Raw genomic sequence first — 27628 nt, forward strand, 5'->3', positions numbered from 1 at the left:
AATTCAGACTGGTAGATTTAAGACATATGTTTAAGCCAGGCGTGGTGGTGTGTACCTGGAAACTGAGGCAGGAGGATCATGTGTTCCAGGCCAGTCTGGGCTCTGAGGAGAGTTTGAAATCAGCCTGGGTAAGGTACATTGGAACCCCCCATCTCAGAAGAAAAGGCAAAAGCATGTTGGCGAGAGGGCTTTGTGTGTCAAGTCGCTTGCGGCCAAGCTTGGGCTCCACACGTTGGAAGGAGAGCATCAACTCCCGAGAAGTTGTCCTCTGACAGGTGCTGTGGTGTGCACAGCTGTTTTGTTTTGTTTTGAGGCAAGAGCGTGGAATCAGGCTGGGCTCAAACTTGTTCTGTATCCAAGGACAACTCTTAACTCCTTCCTGCAGAAGGCTGGGATTACTGGTGTGTACCACCACACCCAGTTCATGCTACACTGAGGATGAAACCTAGGGCCTGGTGCTTGCCTGTTACCAGTCCCCAAATCCAGCGTTTCAAGACGCTGAACTGTGGTGGGAAGAGGTCAAGAGTACATCTTAGAATTGTCAGGATATAGAGGGGTTCGCCTTCCTTCCCTGCAGTAAGTGTGGGGAAGGCTCAGGCTAGCCTGGAGGCAGACATGGGCGGCTTTTGGCAGTCCCCAAGCTTTGTGCTGTGACACAAATAGTAAACAGCGCTCCCCTGCAGTGGGGGCGGAGCGTCAAGTGCCCCCACCACCACCACACGCCTGGGACGGCTTCACGCCTTCTGTTAGATGGCTGAGGAGTGTGCAGATGGATTACCCTGGTTATCCTAACAAACGAACAATCCCCTCCCCCCACCATTTTTTTAAACAATGCCATTAGAAAGCGTCTGATATGACTCATAATGGCACAGGAATAAAAGGCCAAAGCCTCTATTGCTTTCTGTGGGTTAAATAATAAAGAGTGGCTGTGGGTGCAGGGGCAGATGGTACAAGCTCCCAGCAGCTGGAGGCTGCTTGTCTTCATTAGTGTCACCGACAGAAGGCTTCCCCTTAGACGTGGGATAGCCCTTGGTCACCCAGCTGATTCTCTCTGGCAGCCTGCAGGGTTCAACCTGGCCTCGTTGTTTTCAAGACTTTAATGAACTCCTTAGCTGGCAGGAGGCTTGCCCTCACTCCTGCAAGGATGTCTCTCCTTTGTCTAGGCTACTGGTTCTTAACTGGACACTCTGGGAGACTTCCTTGGTTGTTACATCCGGGCTTCTGCTAGGCAGGCTGTTGTGCCCTGGCCTCGCTGTCAAGCATGGTCTGGCATGGGCGCTCTGTTGTGCTGTGGTTGGGAAATGGTAGCCAAACACAGCAGCCTCTTGAGGTCCAGAGGTTCTAGGTTACCCTACCCTCTCTTGAAACCAGGAGACAGGAAATGGGCCATGGATTTCACTGGTGTCTGCAGCCTTTTAGAGGGCAGTGCCATCATTGTGCACAAAATGCTGTCATTCCCCCAGCACTGAATTTGGAAGGTTCCCCTGGGTGTAAAGACAAAAGAAACAGCGCATACATGGAGCCATAGATAGGGTGAGGGACAAAATCCCATCCAGTGGTTCTGCTCCCCTCATGTATGACTGCGTAGGGGATGTCCTGGGGAGCTGCCTGAAGTCATTCACTCAGAAGCCTGACATTCTGCATCTTTAATAGACGCCCCTGGGGAGGGGAATCTGTGCTGGGTGTGCAAATGTCACACGTTGGTTGGCACCGAGTGAACCTGACCCTTGAGCCCCTATAGTTGTGGTTAGGACTGGTGTAAGACGAATTGCTAAATGGTCTTATAATAAAAACCCAGAACAAGATATTGGGGTGAAAACCGAGAGATCAGAGGAATAGGAAAAGCCACAGCCAACCTCACCTTACCGACTCCTCAGCCTCCAAAGAGACCTATTTCCTGTGCACCCACGCTATGCCTTTCTGTTCTGCCATCTCACTTCCTCTCTCCGCCCAGCTACATCACTTCCTGTTTCTGCCCAGCTCTGTCACTTCCTGTCTGTCTGTACAGACCTCTAGACCTTTATGGTTAACTAGTGTTGGAATTTAAGGTGTGTGCCACCACACCTGGCTCTGTTCCCAGTGTGGCCTTGAACTCACAGAGATCCGGATGGATCTCTGCCTCCCGAATGCTAGGAAAAAAGGTGTGTGCTACCATTGCCTGACTTGGCTGGCTTTTTCCTCTGATCCTTAGATAAGCTTTAGTAGGGAGAACAGTATATTGGGGGACACAATATTTCATCACAGACTGGTACTGATCCTTTCAATACTAACTATAAGAAGGCCCCTCTTGAAGCCCCATTGCTGTGTGCTCAGCTGTCCTTCACTTGTGATCCAGGCAACCTGGGTACCAACACAATGGTTCTGGGACAATCAAGATGGTTGGTCATCCAAAGAAAAGGCTGTGTTTATGTGTGTACATGTGTGTGTGGACACATACGTGGAGGCTGGAGGGGAACTTCAAGTGTCATCCCCAGGAATGCGGTCCCTCTGTGAGGGAGGGTCTCTCATTGGCCTGAAACTCATTAATTTTAGGCTAGGGGATCCAGACTCAGGTCCTCATGCTCTGGAAGCAAGTGCTTGATACACTGAGGCATCTCAAGCCTCTAGTTGGGCCTTTTGACTGTCCCTTAGTGAAGAAAGCTCTCTGGGTTCCCTAGCAGGTATAAGTTTCTGTCCTGTAGAAACCTGTGACGTCATGGACTTTTCTGGCTCACAGCAGAGCCCAGTTTTGGCCACTGGATGGTTTCTCACTTGTCATGGGACTTGTATTCTCTATCTCTATCTCAACATCCCCTCTGCTCCAGTCCTTTCTCCCTCCCATCCCAGGAACCCACTGCTTCCAGATTCCTCTCTAGTGATACTCTGAACAGAGAGTGAACCTCACTCTCTACTGTGAAATCATAAATATTTCTTGACATATAATTCTCAAATTTTTACCTTCAAGAAAATGACTTTGGGGTGAGTAGAAAAAAGGCCATTTTTTTTTTCTAACTCTGAAGTAATATCTATGCATAGTGGGTGGGAAGTCTACCTATATATTTTTTTTAATCTAAGAGATTTTGTGATGAAGGGCTGCATTGCTGGATGGATCATGGAACTGTGTGGATGTAAGTTTGGATGCATCAGGGTGCACTCAGCAGGCATGCCTGCTAAACTCCCCATGGCTTGGCTTAACTAAGTGTAATTGGCCAGATTCTTGCAGATAATTTCTACCTCTGTGCCATTGAGTTTTTGTTTTGTTTTGTTTTTGAGACTGAGTCTCCTGGTGTTGCCCAGGCTGGCTTCCTCCTGCTCAAACCTCCTGAGTACTGGGGTTATGGGAACACATCACCACACTTGGCTTGTGTCTTTGTTCAAATTGGTGTTTCTGTCAACAATGCCCAACTTGGTCTGGGGGATGTGAGCCATCACAGAACAATGGTAGAGCATTTCCCAGCATGCATAAAGATCCAGTCACATCCCCAGCACCACCCAATCCAAAACATAAGGGAAGGGAAAGAGTAGGGATTCCTTCTTTCTCTGCCATTCACTATTCACATTCTTCATGTCCTCTGAGGGTCCTGTCTCACTACCCACAGTGTCTTATTACAGCCCTGAGTGACCTCCGTCCTATGATGTGTGGCACTTACTGGGCATGGCATAGGGTTCCAGGGAGACTGATAATCGCAGCCTTGCCAGCAAGGGCTCCATGGGGGAGATGTTCACAAAAAGAAGAGAATGATTAACACTTGGAGGAGCAGGGTCATTTCAGGGTGAGCCCCCCGCCATGCCCCCAGTCAGCCTAATCACCTGAAGTCCCACCATCCCCCTGGAACAGCAACTGTGCTCACTGCTTTGATTAATTCCTGCCGTAGAGGTAGTTGTGAGATTTTTCACCAGGAGTCTGGCTGGGCAGTGTGCATTGTAAAAATTAATTGTCTTAAAAAATGCGGATCACTGTTCATTTATCTGACAAATGCTTATTAAATGCCTCCCCTGCTCGCCAGAGAGGATGAGACACACTCACTGTAATCCCCTTCAGGGCTGAGCAAGCTAATTGGTATACATGTTAGGAGAGTGGGACCAGGGTTGGGAGCTGCTTGGCTAGTTAACTGTTTGGGGTGCTGCATTTCTGTGATTGCTCTCCTTGTTTCCCAGACTGATGTCCATGGGTTCCATTTATTCCTTATGCCCCGCAGCAGTGATTTCCAGCCTGCAGTGTCTAAGGTTGAAGGAACTGCCTCGTATCGTGTTTATCAATTATTAATATTTCCAAAAGCTGAGCAAAGCAGAGGCAAATTAAAATCCGATTTCCTTGCTCCGGGCTCTAGGAGCAACCCCTCAGTTCACTAGTCCAGTTGGTCATGTCGATCCCAAGTGCCGATTGGTAGTGGCATCTGTGTGCTTTTGATGCATAAAAAAACAGGGGAAAGAATTAATTCTTAACTAACATACTTTCGCTTGACAAATTTGTGTCAAGCCAATTTTTATAAAGATTTATTTTTATGTGTTTGCATGTTTTGTCTGCATGTATGTGTGTGTACCTCATGATGCCTGGTGCCCTTGGAGGCCAGAAGAGGAAACTGGATTCCCTGGTACTGGAGTTACAGATGGTTGGGTGGTGAGCCACCGTGTGTGGATCCTTTGCAAGAGCAGCCAGTGTTCTTAGCTGCTGAGCCATTGCTCCAGAACCTTCCAACCTATTTGTTGGTTTTAGAGGTGAGTTAGTGAAGTAGCCACCAGAGTCCTCTAGTCAGCAGAGAGCTGCTCAGTGGTTATTAAAATGAACACAAAGTAGTTTCTGGTAAAGAGGGCATGTCTATGGAAGGTTCTGGAAGAACTGAGGATAGCTCTCCCAACCCCAGAAGAAGCCACATCAGGGTACAATATTCTAAGGTCTAACTATCAGGTGAGCCCTTGGCAGCAATTTGGTATGAGTCCAGAGCCTGTGTATTATAATTTTCTGGACTGGAGCAGGAGAAAAGGAGTCTGAGGTAGATACCCTGCCTTGACCTTGTGATTACCTGGAAACATGTAGGGAGCCTGAGATGTTCACAGAAATGGGGGCCTCTGGTGTATGGAGGGCTCTGCTAGGCTGGCGCCTTGTAACCTGAGCCATAGCCTCACCAGCCATCTGTCTGTGGAGCTTGTAGGGAGTAAAAGAAGTCACTCAGTTATGGAGGCTGGCCTGGTGGTGACAGGCAGCCCTGGGGCCTGTGGGTGTGGGGGGAGTGTGCAGTGGAGGAGGGCGCCTCCCTCAGGACTTTGATTCTGTTCATATGACACTACCCAGTTCTGCAGCTGGCCAGTGGAGAGGAGAAAATTCTTAGGAAACAATGGGTTAAAACAAATTGTGGCAATTCTCATGGGAACTCCGTGTTCCAAATTGGTAGAGATGTCAAATGCCCAAGAGGCTTTGGGTGGAAGGACTGAGAGTCTTGTGTTGGGTTTAGGGGTCTTGGTTCCTTGGCTAGCTTTCACCTCTGGCTTTATTAAGCACAAAAAGCTCTCATTCAGCATTTTTTTAAAAAAGCATATTGGAATTATTAATTTCTTTTGTTTTTATTTTTTTTATTTTATGTACATTAGTATGAGGGTGTTGGATCCTCTGGAACTAGAGTTACAGACAGTTGTCAGCAGCCATGTGGGTACCTGGAATTGAACTGTGGTCCTTTGGAAGAGTAACCGGTACTCCCAACCACTGAGCTATCTCTCTAGCCTACCAATTCAGCATTTTTGTAGCTTAATTTCTATTCTTAATAACTATTCACAAGTGAGGAAAGGAACCTAAGAAAGGAAGAACCTTCTACCCTCATCTGGACCCAGTGTCCTAGCTAGCAATGTATAATTGGTATTTATACTTCCCTTCTGGCTTCTGTTACATGCCTATTATTTTCTTATTGTGATGACAAATAGTACACTCTTGTATATACAAAAGTAGATATGCATTTAATCTGTGTGGCTGACTAGCACAGGGGGCCTCCTCATTTTCCTGTGACAAGAACAGCAGAAGTCAGTGTGTATTAATTTCTTAGGGTCGCCGTGACAAACACAGAACAAAATTCTCATCTACTGGGTGGTATAGACTATTCTCTGGCTGTTCTGAAGCCCGAGGTCCAAAATCATGGTGTCATCAGGGCCATGCTGCCTCTGAAGGCTCCTGAGGAGGGGGCTTCCTGCCTCCTCCAGCTTCCGGTGTTTCTGTGCATCCTTTGGCTTGTGGCCACATTGCCCCAGTCTCTGCTTCTGTCTCCCCATTTCCTTCCCTTCATCTCCTGTGTTACCATCATCTCACCTCTGTCCCACAACCTCATCACTGCTCGTATGTGGCATGTATCTTGTGCTAACCATGAGAGTTCCTCCTCTTCTGTTTCTTACAGTACGTGTGTCACTGGGTTTAAGGGTCACTTGGTTAAGCCACATGATCTTCGGTTGTACTTAATGACACCTGCAGAGACCCTGACTTAAATTAGGTTAAGTTACAGACTCTGGAGGTTGGGGTGTGAGCACCTTTGTGTTGGAGGCTACTATCCAAACCATCCACAAGACCTCATCTGACCTTACCCAGAGTCCACATATGGCCAGCTCTGGCCTCCTTTTCCCCACTCAGTGGATGTGGAGTCCCTTGACTGTGTACAGGTGAGGGACTAGCATTGCAATGGTTAATCTCCACTGTCAACTTGATATCTAGAGTCACCTTGGAGACAAACCTCTGGTCATGCCAGTTAGGATAAACCCACCCACTCTGGGCAGCACCATCCCCTGGGCTGGGATCCTGGACTATATAAAAGGGTGACAGTGAGTGGAACACAAGCATTATCTCTCTTGATTCTTGTCTATGTAGTGTGAGCAGCTGCCCCAACCTCCTGCCATTATGGCTCCCTCATGATTGACTGTACCCTCAGATTCTGAGCTAAAATAAGCCCTTTCCCTCTTCATGAGGTATTTTACCACAGCAACAGGAACAATAACTACTAACAGTCCCCACTTTTCCCCTCTCTATACGTATATGATCAGTTTTCCTTTCCTGCTCTCCATCCCCCAACCCTGGAACCTTGCATCTTTTGCAGATCTTGGCTTTCTAGCCACATACCCAGAGTGACGGTGACAGCAGGAAGGGACCCTCCTTTTAGCAAGGCAGTGCCCAGCCTCTCCCTGGCATCAGCTAAACTTTATGGGATGAGCTTTGTTGAAAGAATAGCATCTTGAAACCCTTGCTCTGAATTCATCCAAGGGGCCTTTTAGCTTTTCTCCGAGACCTGTTTTTTTTTCTAGATAGAAAATTTTTCTTTGGTACCCAATATATTAAAATGCTCTTACGTTCCAAATAAAGTAATTCTGTACCTCCCAAAAAAGTCAGAGAGAAGTTTTTATAACTCCACTTTGAAACTGCTTAGCTTTAAGCTTTATTTAATTTATGGTTGGCTGTGATTTCTTGGCTTGCATTGTGCATACTTAAGAATTTTCTGGAAGTGAGAAAAGTCAATCCTCAGATTAGTTTTTGAATGAGATTAAATTTTTATGAATATTAAAGTCAATAATTAAGAAGGGCTAATGGGCGTTTAGCTAAACATTCATTAACTTAGGTCTCCGCAGGTGTGTTTTTCTTTTCCTTCAACACATCTCTTTTTTCCAATTCTTAACCATTCCTTAGGCCCCCATGGAGCTTGGAACCCCCAGATTCTGGTCCACTCATTTCTGATCTCTGAGTTTCTCTACTTTTTTTCTTGCTTATCTTTTAATTCTCACTATGATATGAATTGAGGCTGTTCTCCCCACGTCCCAATCCGAGGCCACAGTCTGTACTGTTCAGGCTCTATTTTGAGACCGAGGGTCTGTCTCCTGCTTCCCTACCTGGGCTGACTGGCTGTGGGTCTCACATATGCTTTCTTTAGAGCAGTGGTTCTCAACCTGTGGGTCATGGCCTCTTTGACAAACCTCTAGCTCCAAAAATATTTACATTACAATCCATAACAGTAGCAAAATTGCAGTTATGAAGTTGCAACAGAAATAATTTTATGGTTGGGGGTCACCACAACATGAGGAACCATATTAAAGGGTCACAGCATTAGGAAGGTCTACAGCCTTCTAATTTTAAACCTTTCTGTGACTGATTGAATCCTTGACCCTGGCCTGATTTTGCCACTATGATCTTTCTTTCTGTGCGTGCACGTGTGTGTGTGTGTGTGTGTGTTTGCTTGAAGTTATAATTACAACATTTCTACCTTCCCTTTCCCCTCTCCATGCCCTCCCATATACTGCCCCCACCACTACTCTCCACTTTGATTCTGTGCTCTCCTTCACCTTGATCCTGCTACATCAGCCTCGGGAACACCCCTGCTCCACAGGTGTGTCTCCTGTGCAGTCAGTCAAAAGACCCAAGCTTGGCTTCATGCTCAATTTTCATTGTCTTGAGGTCCTTTGTCATTTTATCTTCTACCTTGAGCTTTGTAAGTAGTGCAGACGTGACAATGGAACCTGCATGTTGTTCTGTCTGTCTGTCTGTCTGTCTGTCTCTGTCTCTGTCTATCCCCCCCACTCTGTGTATGTGATTGCAGGTGTGTGTGTGTGTGTGTGTGTGTGTGTGTGTGTGTGTGTGTGTGAACATGCATGCATGTGAGAGTCAGAGGCTAACCTTGAGCCCTGTCCTCACCTTATACCTTGTTTGATGCAGAATTTTATCAGGGTTGCACATGCCAGGTCCACTGGACTGTAGCTTCCTGGGATTCTCCTGTCTGCCTCCCAGCTCATTACAAGAAAACTCTTGGTATAGACATGTGCCACTCTGGGTTCTGGAGATCCAAGTTGAGGTTCTCATGCTTGTGGGGAAAATGTTTTAGCCACTGAGCCATCTCCACAGCCCTCTAGTACCTTTAATGACACTTTTCCATTTTTTTAAAAACAGGGTCTCATCATGTATCCTGGCTTGCCTAAAACTCACAGGAATCTGCCTGGCTATGCCTCCTAAGCAGGGATAAAAGATGTATGCCCCTGTGCCAGCCTCTTCACAGCTTATATATTTTTGAAGAAGAGGCTTCCCATTTTCATGTTCTACCAGGCCTCACACAAGTCTTATAGTTAATTCTGCTTGGTAATGAGAGTAGATGAGACCCAGCATGGATCCTGCTGGTTCACTGTGAGATGAGATAGCTGCTTCCAGGCAAAAGGAGGGGCATGAGTTTCTTTTTGCAGCTGTAACAGGCTAAAAACTTGGTGACTTAAAGCCATACCCATTTGGGCTTTGGTTGTGACTCAGTGGAAGACTTGCTTGCCTAGCATTTGCCAGACTCTGGGTTTGACACCTGGCACTGTGACACGCTTGCAATCCTAGGGGTCACAAGTCCTAAGGTCAAGGTATGTGGAAAGCTGTGTTCCTTCTGGAGGCTCCAGGGAGGTCTGTTTCCTGGCCTTTTCCAGCTTCAGGTGGTTGTTCAATGACCTTGGATTCTGGCTGCATTTCTCTGACTTTTGTGTCCAAGGTCACATCTGCCCTTATTCTTACTCTACCATCTCTCTCTCTTTCCCCTCATCAGGACCACCTGATCCAGGATCATTTCTTTATCTTAAGACTCTTCACCTAATCACAGCAGCAAAGATCTGTTGTTGGACTTTTTTGTTGGGACCATTTGTGGTGGTATTGTGTTCCCCAAAATATTGTGCACCCTAATAAGCTTATCTGGGGTCAGAGACAGAACAGCCACAATATTAAACATGAGGATAGGCAGTGGTAGCACACACCTTTAATCCTAGCATTCCAGAGGCAGAAATCCGTCTGTTCAAGGATACAGCCACGCATGGTGACTCAAAAGCCTTTAATCTCAGAAAGCGAGCCTTTAATCCCAGGGAATGATGGTAGAAAGGAAAGATATATAAGGCGTGAAGACCAGAAACTAGAAGCATTTGGCCTGGTTAAGCATTCAGGCTTTTGAGCAGCAGTTCAGCTGAGACCTATTCTGGATGAGGACTCAGAGGCCTCCAGTCTGAGGAAGCAAGACCAGCTGAGGATCTGGCGGGGTGAGGTAGCTGTGACTTGTTCTGGTTCTCTAATCTTCCAGTTCACCCCAATACCTGGCTCAGGTTTGATTTTTATTAATAAGAACTTTTAAGATTCCTGCTACAACCATTGGCTCCCCAATAATGATACAGAGACTTATTATTAATTATGCAAGCTAGGCCAATAGCTTAGGCTTGTTTCTAACTAGCTCTTATAACTTAAATGGACCCATTTCTATTAATTTGCTTTCTGTCTTGTGGCTTAATTACCTCATCTCTGTATTGCCCATCCTGCTTGCTCTCTGTCTCCGGGCGTCTCCACCCTTCTTCTTCCTAGTGTCCTCTGTGCCTAGAAATCCTGCCTAGCTATTAGCCATTTGGATTCTTATTAAACCAGTCAGAGTGACACATCTTCACAATGTACAAAAAGATTATTCCACAACAAAATCCTTTTACTGTGTCAGGGTGACACAATAGTTTGTTTTGTTTTTTTCCCAGAACTGAGGACCAAACCCAGGGCCTTGCGCTTGCTAGGCAAGTGCTCTACCACTGAGCTAAACCCCCAACTCCAACACAATAGTTAATTTTGATTGCCAATTTGTCTAGGATTTAAAATCAACATGGAAACACACCTCTGAATGTATCTGTGAGGGTGTTTCCAGGAAAAGCAAAGACTCACCCTAAATATAGGCAGTGTGAGTCTATGAACTGGGGTCCTGGACTGACTAAAAGGAGGTAAGCTGAACAGTGGCCTTCATCTCTCTCTGCTTCCTGATTGTGGATGCAGTATGAGCCACTGCCCCAGGCTTCCCTTGTCATGTCTTTGTCACCATGACCCTTGAGCTGTGAGCCAGAACAAACCATTCCTTCTGTAAGCTGCTCTCATCAGAAAGTTCCCACCACGATGAGAAAAGCAAGGCCTACAGGTGACCCGTTTCTACAGTTCATGGATTAGGGCGCAGCTAGACATCTCTGAGCTGTAGGTGCATGACTCTCTGTCTGCTAATGGAAGCTGCTGGATTTCTAGCTTGAATCTCTAAATATTCATCCACCGCATATTCGAGCTTTGTGGCTTCTGAGGCTCATTTCATTCTAAGAGTCTATTTTTTTTAGAAAAACAAACAGGACCAGGTGTGGTGGCATAGTCCAGGAATCAGCACATAGGAGGCTGGAGCTGGAGGAGGATTCTGAATTTAAAACCGGCCTGGGATACATAGAGAGTCCCTGTTTCAAAACAAAACAACAGCAAGAAAGAACAAGCAAAAATTTTGGCACAAAAATAAATACTATTTCAGAATAAGAGGAAACCACAAGTTTTCAGACCTTTGGTCCAGAGATTTGGTTCCAAGGGCTCTGTGGTCAGCATTGTCGACATGGGTATGATGCCTAGAATGCTGTCTCCTCCCATACACCTGCTACCATGGCCTTGGGTGTGGACTGCATGGTCTGTTGCTCTCTTACCCTTAGGAAGGAGAGTATGTTCTGCTGGTCTGTCCTACCTAGCTGGAGACATCTGCTAGCATCCATGGGGCAAGGCATGGATGCTTTATGAAGAACAAGGAGAGCCATCCTTGTATTGGCTGATGTGGTACAACCAACACAGGACACAGCAAGGTATAAAAGCAGCATCATAAAGCCATGATTTGGACTGATGTCACATACTGGTGTGCACCCAGCACCTCCCGTATCCTGTCACATCATAGATGTGCGGTGAACATTTGTTGAAGGATTGGACAAGCCGGTCACTCGGGTGAGTGACAGCGGGAGAGGCTGGAAGGGGACTTAACTGTTGAGCCAGTGCTGTTATGTTAGTGAGCTTGCGAACGTGGCCTCTGTGGACTTACTAACCGGGAGACGCCAGAAGAGGCAGGTTTTGTTTTGAGTTTTGAGACAGTTCAGGCTGGCCTGGAACTCATGACACTCCTGCTGCAGTTTCTGGAGAGGCTGGGAACACCGTGACTGGTTCAGAGGAGTTATTTAAAGCAACAACAGTAGAGAATGGGGGAATTGATTTCTGCTAATTATTGTCTCAGATGGTATCACCGGAGGGTTGATTCTGTATTCAATTGGTGGTGGTTTTTACTTAGTAATTGGTATCTTATTAAGCTGCCAGTCGAGCAAGTCGGAGTATGAATTTTAAACACCTGTTCAGGGCTAGAAACTTCCATCCCAGCAGTAGATTTCCATAAGTCAGCAGGATTGCATGCTTAAGCTCCTCTAGAGCATTTGTATTATAGACTCAGAATCAAATGCTAGACAAAGATGAGTAGGGGCAAGATTGCTGACTCGGTTTCTTTCTTGAGCCCTGGAGAACAGCTCTTGTCTGCAACAGGCTCAGAGAAGCAGTGCCCAGTGGCTGTGAGTCCCTCTGCTTAGGTTAGTCACTGGGCAGGTGGCTAGAATGTCCTCTTCATGGTTTACCTGTTTCCATCAAGGAGCCAACCTGAATAGGGAATAGGCAAATCTGTCCCAGATGTGGAGGAGCCACTGTGTCCCAGTGAGCCTTAACTGTCAACTTGACATAGTCTACCATCATCTAAGTGGAGAAGCCTTGATTGAGAAGTTGCTTATATCAGATTGGTCCATGGCTATGTCTATCAGGAAATTGTCTTGAAGTAAGTGGGCTCAATCCACTATGGGTAGCACCATTCCCTAGGTGAGTTGTATAAGAAAGTATGATCCTGCAAGCCAACAAGCTGTGTTTCTCTATGGTTCATGCCTCTAGGTTGCTGCTCTAATTTCACTCAGTGATGGATTGTGGCCTGGAAGTATAAACTGAAATAAACTATTTCCTTCTCTGTATAGCTTTTGGTCATGGTTTTTTATCAAAGCACTAGAGAAGAGACTAGATCACACTGCCAGAGTTCTAGGAGTTTCCATGTGTAAAGCTCTGGGGCACACCAGTGTGATAATGCCACCAGAGCCTCAGATAACTAATACTCAGAGAACGGGAGGGAGCACAGCTGGAGCAGGCTTTCTTTAGGGTCACCAACCAGCTCCCAAATCGTGACACGGAGACTTATTATTAGTTATGAATGTTCAGTCTTGTCTTATGTTTGTCCCACTAGCTCTTATAACTTAATTTAACCTGTTTCTCTTCATCTATGTTTTTCCTTGGGGATTTTTTTTAACCTTTCTTTCATTCTGTATGTCTTACTCTATGTCTGGCTGGCTGGTGGCTGCCTGGCTAGCTTGCCCTGAGCATCTTTCTCTCTCTTTCTCCTTCATTCTCTCTCTTCTTTCTCTTTTCTCCTCCTACTTATTCTCTTTGCCTGCCAGCCCCACCTATCCCTCTACTGCCTAGCTATTGGCCATTTAGATTTTTATTAGACCAATCAGGTGCCTTAGGCAGGCAAGGCAGCACATTTTTACGTTGTTAAACAAATATAACATAAACAAATGTAACACATATTTGCCTAGTTAAAGTAATATTCCACATTTCCCCTCTTTTGTCTAAATAAAAAGGAAGGGTTTTTAGCTTTAACATAGTAAAATTGTATACAATAAGAACAGTTATCAAGGGGCTGGAGAGATGGCTCAGAGGTTAAGAGCACTGACTGCTCTTCCAGAGGTCCTGAGTTCAATTCCCAGCACCCACATGGTGGCTCACAACCATCTGTAATGGGATCTGATGCCCTCTTCTGGCATTTGGGCATACATGCAGGCAGAACACTATATGCATAAAAAATAAATAAATCCTAAAAAAAAAGAACAGTTATCAAGTAAGAATTACATTTACAATATCCAGTCCATTTGTATTTGGCAAATTCAGAGAAATTACTCTATTATCTATCCTATCTTGTTGAGTTCAAAGTTTTGTACCTAATTTACCTTCTGTCATAATTAAGGAAATCTGTAACTATAACTACTTGGTCTTCAATTCCATCGAAGACCCCAGAAGGATATAATATTACCTGAGTAAACAGGAAGTGCAGTGCAAGCCACTTCCAAAACTGTAGAAATGACAGAGACATCTGGCTGCATAGACAGTCACCCAAGTTTCCTTAGCAATATTAGGGCATCCATCTTTGGCCTACATGCCTGGACTATCTGGCAAACTTTTCCGTGAAGCAGGAATTTCGAAGGACTGTCAAACCTTGTCTTGGTAATGTTTGGCAGTTGCTTTCCTTTGTGTCCTGCTTGTCCAGTTTGTACAGTATAATCTCAGCAGTCAAGGCAAGGACAGTTTCTTGTCTAAATGGCTAGGTTTGCCACAATGAAAACAAACTCCATATGGAAGTTTTTTCAATGCTCACCATCCTTTTATGAAGTAGATTGATGCTGTCAGGAGCAGACCTATCTCACTGTCATGAAAATCCTTCAGTTATTAAACATCTTAAATGTCATATTCTGTAGGTCTCTGAAGTGTTTGAAGAACATCTATCTAAAATATATCTGTTTAACCTTGAAAACATACCTAATATGACTACAGGTTTGATTGTTATAGATGACTAACCTCTAATTTGCATTTCTTAATTATACATTACATTTTTAAAAACTTAAAAAAATATTTTATGTGTATTGATGTTTGGCCTGCATGTATGTGTGAGGGTGTTGGGTCTCCTGGAACTGGAGTTACAGACAGTTGTGAGCTGCCATGTGGGTGGCCTAAATTGAACCCAAGTCCTCTGAAAGAGTAGTCTGTGCTCTTACCTGCTGATCCATTTCTCCAGCCCCCTATATATTATATTTTTAAATGAGCTATATAATACAATAACCCCAAAAGAGTAAAAACATACATACAGAATTATAAAAATAACTTTAAATTTCTATCAATAGACTAAAATCCATACCAATGTAAAATATTTAAAATGAATAGTTGCCTTTTTATCCTATATTTCTATATCCCCACTAAATGATGACAAACATCTATAACCCACTGAATGACCAAAGACCACCTACCTCACCTCTCGGGAATGTGGGTGTTGTATTCTCTAGAGTGCTTCCTGTTGTCTGAGGATGACAGCATCTTTAGTGGGTCCTAAGAAAATTGAGATAATGGTCAAGTTCTGGGAAAACTAGTTGTAGAATTTGTTGTCCAGTCTCAGAACTGTACCCATGCAGAGGGACCAGTATATACGTCCCTTGTCTTGTAGTTTTTCTTGGTTTCTTCCTGCATGTTTGTTCCAAGATTTTCAGGAGGTCTCCCCCTATCAAACCTGATCTCTGTTAATCTTGAAGGAGTCCACAACCTTTCATTTCCTGTGGAAACAAAAGCATAACCTCTCCCCTAACACAATACATTTTCTGAATTCCATTTTAAAGCTAAGGCATTCCTAATGTATCTAGGCTGGTTTAATTCAGCAGTCCCTTTTACAATCCCATTTTTCTCAGCAGCTGTAGTTCACTCATCAGCATTCAAAAAATTCACAGTCAACACAACACCATATAGGATCCAGACTCTATGTATTTCCCATCTTTATGTGGCTTTTTTTTCTTTATATTACTTTATTATTTTTAAACTATTTTTTCCTATGACTATACACATTTCTAAACACACTATAATCTGTTTAGAGGTTTTTTCCAATCTGGACCTGTCTTGACTACATGTCTCTAGCCTTTTCTGACCACAGGAGCCAAGCCTTAAACTGCTAAGTGGCTTTGGGCTGGCAATTGGCTCTGCCCTGCTAGGGTCCATGAAAGCTCAGCTTTGTGCTCAGTGAGCCTGGCTGAGAGCTGTGTTCAAGTGGGAGCTGTGTTCAACTGCTCGAGCTCTCAGAAGTTGGCGCTCCTCACTGTGGCAGGCGTTTTTACTTTGCTTTGTTTCTACTTAGCATACTGGCTACATACGTACAGCAGAGCCTCTTAAGGAGTATCCTTTTTCTTCCCCCAGCTTTCTCAGGCTCTATGTGGAAATTTGTGCCTCATGTTGGGCGCCAAATATAGCAGGCTTTCTTTTGGGCCACCAACCAGCTCCCAAATCGTGATATGGAGATATATTATTAGTTATGAATGCTCAGCCTTATCTTATGCTTGTCCCATTAGCTCTTATAACTTAATTTAACCTGTTTCTCTTCATCTATGTTTTGCCTTGGGGATTTTTATTTTTCTTTCATTCTGTATGTCTTGCTGTATCTGGCTGCCTGCCTGGTCTTGGACATTTCTTTCTCTTTCTCCCTTGTTCTTTCTCTCTCTCTTTTTCTCTTCTCTCCTCCTACTTATTCTCTCTGCCTGCCAGCCCCTCCTATCCCTCTGCTGCCTAGCTATTGGCTATTCAGCTTTTTATTAGACCAGTCAGGTCCCTTAGGCAGGCAAGGCAACACACCTTTAACATCATTAAACAAATGCAGCATAAACAAATGTAATACATCTTTATGTAGCTAAAGTACTATTCTACAACACAGAGCTTGTGGGATATTTGTTTCAGTGTGTTTTCAAATTGTACAGGAATATGAAGATGAGTTGGACAGTCACTTCTCTTCAAGATTTATGGTAGGTCACATGTTAACTAGTGACTGAATAAATGCTTTTTTTTCAAATCAAATTTTGTTTCATTTGATGGTGTGGGGTGGTGGTGAATGTATATATATTCTGTGGTACATGAATGGATATCAGAGGACAACTTGTGTGAGTTAGCGATCACTTTCTACTCTGTCAGTCCTGGGGTTAGAACTCAGGTCATCGGGCTTGGCTGCAGGTGCCCTTATCCACTGAGCCATGTCCCTGCCTGGCAAATGCTCCTTGAGACTGGTTTAAATGTTACTGAGTGATTTGATCTCTGAGGTTCATAGGATGACACCAAGGAGTCACATGGTTTGTTTTGGCCTCTGACATGTTAGGTCAGATAGTTCTTTGTGCTGGGGTTGGGGCATTGTAGGATAGTTAACACCCCTGACTCCCCAATCCCACTCACTAAATGCCTCACTCGGTAGCTATAAGAGCAAAATTATTCTTGGCTGAGAACCTCCGTGTGATATTATGGTAGGTGCCACAGGATTCCTGGGACAATTTGATCTAGTATGCACGTGTTATTTTTCTGATAACTCTTAAGAAAGTCTATAACGTGTAGTCAGCAGATAAAGCTCCTGTCCCTGTTTGACTTACTCATTCAGTAAATAGGGGCCATCTGCTCTGCACTAAGTCCTGCAGAAGTACAAAATGCAACCATGGTGCTGCTCCCATGAGCTGGCATTTAGGGAGAACAAGGAAGGCAAGAAAGGTCTGTGTTAGGTTGGATGTTCAAGGACTGACCCATTGAAGGATAGCATTTGAGGTGAGATCCAAGGGACAAGAGGGTCCAGTTGGGTGTATCTGGGAGCTTGGTGCTTCAGGCAGAGGCAGTAGAAGGTGCAAAGGTCATGATGTAGGAGAAAACTCCATGGAGTCAGAGGTGGGCAGGGCAGGGTGGAGAAGCTGTGTTGTGGGGAGATAGAGACCCCGTTGAGGTGGACGGCGGTGGACAAATTCTAGGGATTATGTATATGATTATATATGTAACATGTACAGTAATTTTCAAACATTCTATTATATCTCTGTACTGGCTGGTTTTATGGTCAGCTTGACCTAAGCTAGAGTCACTAGAGAACAAGGAGTCTCAGTTGAGGAAATGCCTCTGTGAGATCCAGCTGTGAGGCATTTTCTCAATTAGTGATCAATGGGGGAGGGCCCAGCTCATGGTGGGTGGGGCCATGCCTGGGCTGGTGGTCCAGGGTTCTATAAGAAAGCAGACATAGCAAACAAGGGTAAGCAAGCCAGTAAGCATCACCTCTCCATTGTTTCTGCATCAGCTCCTGCCTCCAGATCCTGCACTGTTTGAGTTCCCATCCTGACTTCCTTTGATAATAAACAGTGATAAGGAAGTGTAAGACAAATAAAAAACCCTTTCCTCCCCAAGTTGCTTTTTGGTCATGGGGTTTCATCACAGCAATAGAAACCCTAACTAGAACAGCTTGGTAACAACTTGGTACCAGGGACTGGGGTATGGATGTGATAGGTTGGACCATGTTTTTGTTTGGAGTAAGACAGACTTGGGGAGTTTGGGTTAAGAAAGCAGTGGAATGCTTTAAGCGCTGCTTCATAGGGAGGAGCATGGAAGACAGTGGTGCTGAGAGAGATTTGAACTGTGGGGTCCTGGTTTCAGAGGAGAAGAATATTAATATGTGGCCTAGAGATAGTTCTTGTGACATTTTGGTGAAGAGTGTGGCTGCTTTTGGCCCTCGTCCAAAGAGTCTGTGAAGAGATTTGGATTAATTTTGTTGGCAGAGGAAATCTAGCAACAGCCTAGTATTGACTGTCATGTGTTTACTAGTGTTCATGCTGATAAAGATTTGTAATGAAAAGGAGCAAACTGAGAGAAAAGGAGCACCAGGAAGTGGAATGGAGCTAAGTCCTGTGTGCAAGGAGATAAACAGAAATGGAATAAAGGGTATGGTGACCTCAAGGCAAGTTCCTACCCAGCTAAGTTTCCAATTTGTTGGAAAGGAATGAAAGAAAAGCTTAGAACAGGGTGTGGTGGTACACGCCTTTAGTCCAAGCACTCTGAAGGCAGAGGCTGGCAGATCTCTGAGTTTGAGGCCAGCCTGGTCTGCAGAGCAAATTCCAGAAACAGTCAAGCTTAGGCAGTGAAGGTAACCATCAAAAACAGAAAGCTGATGAAGATGTAATTGAATGAGGGAGTCATGTTCCAGCCCCAGCAAGCAGCAGAACTTGGCAGCTTTGGCCATGTGATTCTGGCTTTAGAGTTAAGGATGGAATTTGCCTCTTCACCTAAAGAAACCCGCTGAGCTCAGGCATGTATCAGAGGTGTCCCTGGAGAGGCCATTGTGTGGAACTGTGAAGATGAAGCCTGGATTGCCTTGGAGACCCTAAGATGTCAGAGATGCCAAAGTCTGGGATATCTGCTGACGAGAGCTGCTAACAGAGAGTGGACACAACCCAAGAGAAAGAAGTGAGTTGCAGTCAGCAAAGTGGAAAGGAGTTGATATAGAGAGACTTTTGATATCAGATGTGGAGATGAAGAGTTTGGAGTTCGCCCAGCTGGTTTTTTGTTTTGTTTTGGTCCAGTATTTCCTCACTATGCTCCCTTCCCTATGTTTTGGAATGATAATGTATATCCTGTGCCATTGTATGTTGTGTAGTTTTGGTGTGCTTTTTGTTTTTGATTTTTCCAGGGATTATAGTTAAGAGATTGCATGACTCTCAGAAGAGACTTTGAACTTTAGATTTTTAAATAAGTTTGAGACTGCTATCTACTATGGGGACTTCTGAAGTTGAACTGAATGCATTTTTGCAGTATGATATGGCTACGAAGTCTTTGGGGGCCAGGGAATGGAATGTGATAGTTTGAATAGCCCCCAAGGTTGTGACACCTTATTGGAGGTGTGGCCTTATTGGAGTAGGTGTGTGCGGTCTTGTTGAAGGAAATGTGTCACTTTGGAGGCAGGCTTTGAGGTCTCATCTATGCTCAGGCCACGCCCAGTGAGACAGACTACTTCCTGTTGGCTGCACAAGATGTAGAACTCTCAGCTACCTCTCCAGCACCATGTCTGCCGGCATGCTACCATGTTCCACCATGATGATAAAGGACTAAACCTCTGAAAATGAAAATATAAGCCACCTCATTGAATGGTTTCCTTTATAAGAATTGCTATGGCCATGGTGTCTCTTTACAGCAATACAAACCCCAACTAAGACAATATCATATAAATAAGATTTTTTTCTTTAAATTCCCTAAGCAAATGATAAAGACTGTAAACCCTCCAAACTTCAATAGCACATCTCAGAGCTTTCCATTACATTCACTTCTGTGGTCCCCACCTACAGATATGAGAGCTGATTTTAGCTGGGCTCATTGTCCACAATAGGCCACCCAGGCTCAGAGTTTCTACCCCGTTCCCATGCTGTGTCAGTGGCCAAATGTCCTAAATGGTGACTGAGATAGGGCAGCCAGGCAAAGCCATGTCCTCTTTTTTGGCATCTGTACATCATGGCCCTGCAGTGTGAGTGACACCAAGTCACTGCAAAAGACAGATCTGTTGAATCAGTCAAGGCTAGGAAGGAAGGAAGGAAGGAAGGGGAAGGGAAGGGTAGGCAATGGTCCTTTAAGGTGTCAGGAAGGCTGCTGGGAAGGATGAGATACATCATTCCAGGTCATAGTGACTCAGAGCACAGTGTCATGTCATTATCCAGGATGGGGACACTGAGGCCCAAAGGGGGTTGGCAGTTTGTCCAAGGATCCCATGTGCCTCCATGAGGTCAGATTCTGAAACTGGCTCTCAACTGCTGCGTTGTCTCTTGAAGGAGATGAGATGGAGATGGAAGAGAGGGAGATGGGAAAGGGGGTGGGGAGGAAGAGAAGAGAGAGAGAGAGAGTGTGTGTGCTCAAGCTAGGACTGACTGGGCTAGAGTACTTCTTTTGGACACCTCTTCCTTTTGTATAAAGCTCAAAGCTTCAGGCTACCTCGGATCTTGCAGTGGAGGGCCTAGAGGAGGTGTTGGCCAGGCATTGGGCTGGATCAGATGATACAGCCACCTACATTTCTGCTGCCCTTTATTCTTGTGGCCCCTTCCCTGATGGCCAGGGTGTCTCTTGGTCATCTGACCCTTGGGCCACAGGGCTTGTGTCCGAAGAGCACCTGCCAGCCTTGCTACTCTGGATGTCTTTGTACATCTCTCCCTTCCTGCAGCAGATGGGATGCAGGGCTCCTTTGTTGCTATGGGAGAGGATGTAAAAGAGCTGGGAGGAGAGGAAGACGCAAAAGCCTTAAGGGAGCATGGGTTTCTTCTGGACAACATTCTGGCATTTAAAGAAATGTTTAAATTTCTTTTCATACGGTGTATTTTGATCATATTCTTTTCCCCCTCCCAACTCCTCCATGATCCTGTGTAGTTGGTTGTTTTACTCTTTTGGGTGGGTGGGGGGCCTGCCACCAAGCTCCCAAATAAATACACAGAGGAGACTTATTCTTATTTATGAATGCCCGGTCTTAGCTTGGCTTGTTTCTTGCCAGCTATTCTTAAATGATCCTGTCTGTCTTTTGCCTCTGGGCTTTTCCCTTTCTCTATTTCTGTATGCCTGTCTTCTTACTCTGTGGCTGGCTGTGTGGCTGTGTGGCTGGGTGGCTGGCCCGTGGAGTCTTCCTCTCCTTTTCTTGCTTCTGATCTCCTCTTCCCAGATTTCTCCTTCTATTTATTCTCTGCCTGCCAGCCCTGCCTATTCTTTCTCCTGCCTTGCTATTGGCTGTTCAGCTCTTTATTAGATCAATCAAGTGTTTTTGACAGGCAAAGTAACACAGCTTCACAGAGTTAAACAAATGTAACATGAAAGAATGCAACACATATTTGCATCACTAAACAAATATTCCATAGTATAAATGAATTAAACACATCTTAAAATAATATTCCACAACAATCCTCCCCATCTCCCTACCTACTCACCTTTATGCACGCTCTCAAAAACAAAAACAGCAAAAAAAAAGTCGAAACAAGCAAACAAACAAAAATACCAATAAGACAAAAAGTACCGAAACAGAAACTTCACACACACACACACACACACACACACACACACAAAACATGGGGTCCATTTTGTGTTGGCCAACTTCTGAGCATGGGGTTCCACCCTGGAGTGTAGTTGATATATTCACTGACACTCCCTTAGAGGAAACAGGTTTTCCCTCTCCCAGTAGGTATCATCGCAGGTAGCTTCTTGGTCAGGAGTGGGACTTTGTGTCCATGTTTCCTTCTCCACTGGCACTTTACACTTAAGCAAATGGGCAAGAGGCTTAGCTGTCCACATGTGTTTGGAAGGTCTGCGATTGTTCGTGCGTGGGACTTACTGTGAAGATGGAAGCATCCTTGCAGACTGGCTCTCTTGTTTTAGGACACCCTTGTGGTGTAAGGGAAGTGAGGTGTTCTCTTGACTCAGGTGGCCCAGGATTAGTCTGGAGAGCCCCAAATGTCCAGCGTAGGAATGGCCCTGTTCACTGAGTCATCCAGGCCTGGTATCCCACACTGCCCTGGTGACTTGGGTGGGTCCCTCCAGAGCTTCCCAGAGCCTCAGTTTCCTTGTCTGTAAGGTGAGGATGATGGTACCTAGGCCTCAACACCACTTCTTGTTAGAAATTTTATTCTTTATTTTGTTATGGTGTTTATTTGTTTTCTGAGACAGGATCTCACTGTGGATTACAGGCTGGTCTTAAATTCATGATCTAGCTTCAGCTTGTGGAAGCTGGAATTATACTAGTGTGAGTGCCGTACCAGTGCTGCCATGAGAGGATGTAAAGTTCCCTCCCCTCGGCAGCAACATCAGTTACTTTGACCATTGCTGTGACCAAAATATCAGATGGGTGTGTGGGGAAGTGTTGCTGGGGAAATTGGGACTCTCTTTTGAGGTTAGAGTTTTGTTAATGAAAGAATTTAGAAGCAGACTCAAAGGACAATTTTATTAGAGTTTAAGAGAAAAACAGCTGAGGAGAGCAGGGGGAGGGATGAGAGGGGGAATCTGTGGTTGGTATGTAAAATGAATAAAAAAATTAAAAAAAAAAGAGAGAAACAGCAGAACAAAGAAACTGTAAATTTTAGACTAGGGAGATGAAGGAGAGGGAGAGCCAGGCCTCTTCTGTTGGAGGTTGGCAAGTAACCACTGGGCAGAAGTGTGTGTGTGTGTGTGTGTGTGTGTGTGTGTGTGTGTGTGTGTGTGTGGACTCTTGGCTGGGTGACTAATAGGCCTAGTTGGATTAACTCTTAATAGGAGGAGACAGTATCCATAATGTTTTGGGACCTTACCCAAATGTGAGTATAGCACTTAAATTCTGTTCTTTTGGGTGGGAGGAAATAGCCTGGCCTTAATGGGCCTCAACTAAACCCTGGAGCCTCCACTCTTTCATGTGGTAATTTAAATTCTGAAGAGTAGCAAAGCTGGTTTGCCCTGGGAAACAGGAGGTGGAGTCCAAAGACCTCAATAATGGCCTTAAGGCTATTGCTGCAGAAGCGTTTGTTTTGGCTCACAGTTTGAGGGGATGGAGTCCATCACTGTGAGGAAGCCTGGCAGTGGGAGCAGGAGCCAGAGGTCATTCTGCAGTCAGGGGCCAGACAGTGAACAAAGGTGGGTAGAGGTGGGCCATTAGAGCTCAAAGCCCATGTGCAGTGACTTATTCCTCTAAGTTGCCACCTCCTGAAGGTGGAGGAGACAGCACAACCTCCCCCAACAGCACTAACAGTGGGGACCAAGAGCAGCTCGGGAGCAAGTGCTCTAACAAGGTTGAAACCCTGGGTCTGGGCACCGACATCCTCAGTGACGTTAGCTTCTCCAGTGGGGGCTGAAGGGACACAAGTCCTGGCACAGTCTGCGTTTGTCAAATTGACACAACCCTCGACATATCTGGGAAGAAGGACTCTCAGCTGAAGGATTGCCTCCATCCAGCTGGCCTGTGGGTGTGTCTACGGTGTAATTTTTGAGTGCTGATTGTGTGTGGTGGCCCAGCCACTGTGGGCAGCACCGTCCCTAGGCAGGTGGTCCTGGGCTGTGTAAGAAAGGTAGCTGAGCAAGCCAGGGGAAGCAAGCCAATGTGTAGCATTTCTCTGTGGACTCTACTTCAGTCCCTGCCTTGACTTCCCTTGACTATGGACTGTAACCTGTAACCTTTCTCCCTCAAGTTGTTCTGGTCAATAAGAGAAAGCAAACCAGGACCACTTTGTAGAGACCACATGATGTTCTGTGGTCCCTGGGAGGATGAAAACCTCCTTTCTAATCAGGATTAGAACAGGAGAGTGTGTTTAACTCCAGCTTTGAGGGATGCAGGGACTTAAATTGGGGAGTGAAGAGACGGGCTGGCCATGGGTAGAAATGGTTAAGGGGCAATCCGGGACCAGGGAGGGCAAAGTCTTCATGCTTCATGCAGCTTAACCAGGTACCTAGAACAGGTGAGGCAGGGTGGGTCCCGAGAGGTATGTCTGGGACCCCTGAAGAAAGTCAGTAGACTGGGGCCTGGTGGTGGTGGCGCCCACCTTTAATCCCAGCACTCAGGAGGCAGAGCTAGGCAGATCTCTGTGAGTTTGAGGTCAGCCTGGTTTACAGAGTGAGATCCAGGACTGGCACCAAAAACTACACAGAGAAACCCTGTCTTGGAAAAACAAAACAAAACAAAACAAAAAAAGAGCATTGGCTGCCAGACAGTGGTGGCGCACACCTTTAGTCCCAGCACTCAGGAGGCAGATGCAGGTGGATCTCTGAGTTCAAGGCCAGCCTGGTCTACAGAGTGAGTTCCAGGACAGCAAGGACTAGACAGAGAAACCGTGTCTTGAAAAGTAAAATAAAAAATAAATAAATAAATAAATAAATAAATAAAGAAAGAAAGAAAGAAAGAAAGAAAGAAAGAAAGAAAGAAAGAAAGAAAGTCAGTAGACTGAAGTGTGATCCTAATTCGTCTCAACAAATAAAAACCTGGGGTCAGATATTAGGGGGTGAAAGCTGAAAGATCAGAGAAACAGAGCAGCCACCCACAGAGACTTTCTTACCTCTACAAAATCTCAGACTGTTCCTTGTGGTGAGCCACAAGAATATGCTATGGGGAGTCTAGCTGTATATAATAAGCTATACTTTGACCGACCAAGGGTCTGTCAAATGGGAAGCCATTTATCATGGAATATTTGGTGTTATACAGCTTTAATATTCAGCTGCCCTTGCTATGAATTTCTTGTGCTCATAATTTCCATAGAACGTGTATGTATGAGCACCCTGCTCGGGCCAGTACTTGGATAAAGTCACATAGGCAGAGCCTTCTGCCTCTGAGCTCCCAGCCCCTCTTTTTAGCATTTGAATTGGGTATCTGCCTTTTGCAAATTTCCCCTTTAGTTAGGGCCAGCCCCCCAAAAAGCATGGAAGGACTAGTGGGGGCAGAATAGCTCAGACCATCCCTTGCCTTCAGGCCTAATGGCATTCCAGAGCTATTGACTGAGAACAAAGGTTTTTGCATATCGAGGTGAAGTGAAGGGTGAGGCAGGATTCCAGGGAGAGAATTTTGTATGGCCGGGAGAGAAAGAACAAGGCAGTTTCTTAGTAGATGGTAGACAGAACCGCATGACCAGAGAGAAGAGAGGAAGACAGAGATTCTGCGGATGGAAAGGCAGAATGGCTCAGGCTGAGGAGTGAGGAGCAAGGAAAAGTTTCTTGTAGATTGTAGGTGAATCAGATCAGGAGAGGAGAAGGGGAAGAGAAGATGGAGGATGAAGGAACAGGAGACGAAGATGAGATCGAAAGCATAAGGGCTTAGTTGTGACTAAGCCTATGAGGGGACAGAAAAAGTAGGTACAGAGAGGAACTGAGAGTCAGGATGGAACTGAAGCTGTATAGATAGAATTTTGTCATAGAGGAATAAAGTAAACGGACAAAGGAGTGTGGTGTACGAAGATTCCTTTCCCTCAGATACCCCATGCCTAACATAGCATCTTCCCCAGGACTCTGGGAGGAATTTTCTCAGGGCTGGGACTTGGGAAAATTCTGTTAGATCCTGTCTCTGCGAATTCTTGGACTAAGTGGGGGAGATCCTGTCTTTACCAACCTTCAGACTGAATGGGGTGGGGCGAGATCCCCGCCTGCCTTATATTCCTGTCTTCATTTCCCCAGTGCTGGGTTTAAAGGTGTGTGCCACCACCACCTGGTTCTGTTTCTACTGTAGCCCAGGGTGGCCTTGAACTCCTCATCTTCCTGCTTCCTCCTCCCAAGTGCTGAGATTAAAGGTGTGTGCCACCACTGCCTGACCTCTATGGTTAACTAGTGACTAGCTCCACCCGCTGATCTCCAGGCAAGCTTTATTTGTCAGAACACAAACAAAACATCATACAACAGGAGACTGCTCAAACAGCAGAAAGAAGGGAGAAGGGACCTGGCAGGAGAGACACTTTGTAGATTGATTAAAAAACGTGGTTAATTTTCCTTTCTGAAATGTTTAAATGCATAGAAAAGTAGGAAAATTCAGTGAACCTGTGTGTGGCTGTTCTCCAGCTTCAGCAGGGATGAATCTGTGGCTGTGGTCAGTTTTATTTAATCCCACCTCTATTCACTTCAGCCTTCCATAGAATTCTGTGGCGAATCCAAGGCATTGTGCTTCTTAATGGCCAGCTCAGTGGGGGAGTCCTGTGACCTTTTTTGGGGTGGAACTGATGGCCCTGCCCCCTGGGCCTTGTTTTGTGTTGCTCATTTAGCAAGCTGTTTCGGGGCATGATTGTTTACTATTTTGTTTTGTTTTGTTTTTGAGACAGGTTGGCTTTTAACCATATCTTTACTTTTCAGCTTCCCAAGGACTGGGATCACAGGCATGTGGCACCTTGCCTGGCTGACTGTCCTTGTCCTGGGGGGTGGTGAGTCTCTCGAGGGCGTAAGATCAACCCTCCAGGTCATCTCCTCCTGACAGCGCCCTATGGGGTGACCATTAGCATGAGTAGCTGACTTTTGCTGGACTGATGTAGATGAAACTCCAAGTGATAGAATTGGTATTATAAAGGACTTACTAATAGATTTGCTTAGGAGACATTGAGTTACACAAGTGGAATTTAAATAAGGAGCATGACCTCTAAAATACCCCAAAGATAAATAGTGGGTTAACAGGCCTGTTAGAGATGAGTGAAATTTAGGATGCTAGGGTGTGAATGTGTACTCACCAGGAGTGACTGACTGATATACTTAGACTGATTCCCATGATGAAGGAGACAGCTTTGGCTCACAACCAGCCATTAGGTTTTTCCCAAACCAAAGACATATCTCTAAGGGGCAGCTAGGGGTAGGGGCGGGTACAGAGTAGGGTTACAACCACTGTTAAATCCAGGTCTGTCATTAAATCCTTTGTGCTCCTATCAGGAAAACCATAATTCTGCTAGGTGGACAAGATGACCCCAGATAACAACTGATCAAAAGAGAACAACACTGATGTATTTAAATTATAATTCTGGCAATATGTAATACCTTTGCTGTGTAAATCTCCTAGCTGCCCAAGTGGCCAGACTTGCAGTCCACTGTCTCTGTTTTAATTGTTCTAAAGGTTACCTGGATCCAGGACCCGAAGGAGATTTAAGGATGACAGTTTGTGTAAAATGCATAAGCCCAAGGTGTATATAAACTAGCAGAATCTGCTGGGGGCCGATTGGGCATTAGCTGAGAGCTGGACGAGCATTATTCAAGAGTTCGTCCTTCATCTGTAAGTGTGTGGAGTGATTTTCAGTAGGAAGGTATATTATTTCTATAACAGGAAAAGTAAGCCTACCCCTGTGTCTTCTTTGGTCTATGGCAACTCCAACGGCAGACTGTTTTTCTGCCCTGAGTACTCTCTGCTAGGTTGCCAAACACAGTACAGACCACTCACTTAACTTTACATTTCAGAAAATAGCAACCATGACATTAGCGTAAGTATGTCCCATATATTGCACGGGACATACTTACACTAAGAGATCGTTTTCTTAGTATATTTCCCTGACATCCAAATTGAATCAGGAATCTGGCCTTCATTTTGTTGTAGCTAAATCTAGTTATGATGTTTACCAGAAGCCCTGGTGTTGTAGAATATTATTTTAAGGTGTGCTACTTTTGTTTATGCTGCATTTGTTTAACTCTGTGAATCTGTGTTACTGTGCCTGTCTAAAACACCTGATGGTCTAATAAAGAGCTGAATGGCCAATAGCAAGGCAGGAGAAAGAATAGGCGGGGCTGGCAGGTAGAGAGTAT

The 27628-nt window shown here is 45.2% G+C and overlaps 1 protein-coding gene across 4 annotated transcripts in view; it reads left to right on the forward strand.

Moving 5' to 3' along the window:
* Positions 1-27628, forward strand: part of Slc39a11 (solute carrier family 39 member 11) — a 443246-nt gene that overhangs the window by 63172 nt on the left and 352446 nt on the right. The window lies entirely within an intron of this gene.

This window comes from Peromyscus californicus, unplaced genomic scaffold, assembly GCF_007827085.1.
Source record: "Peromyscus californicus insignis strain IS unplaced genomic scaffold, ASM782708v3 Scaffold_3__1_contigs__length_106647218, whole genome shotgun sequence".
NCBI lineage: Eukaryota > Metazoa > Chordata > Mammalia > Rodentia > Cricetidae > Peromyscus > Peromyscus californicus.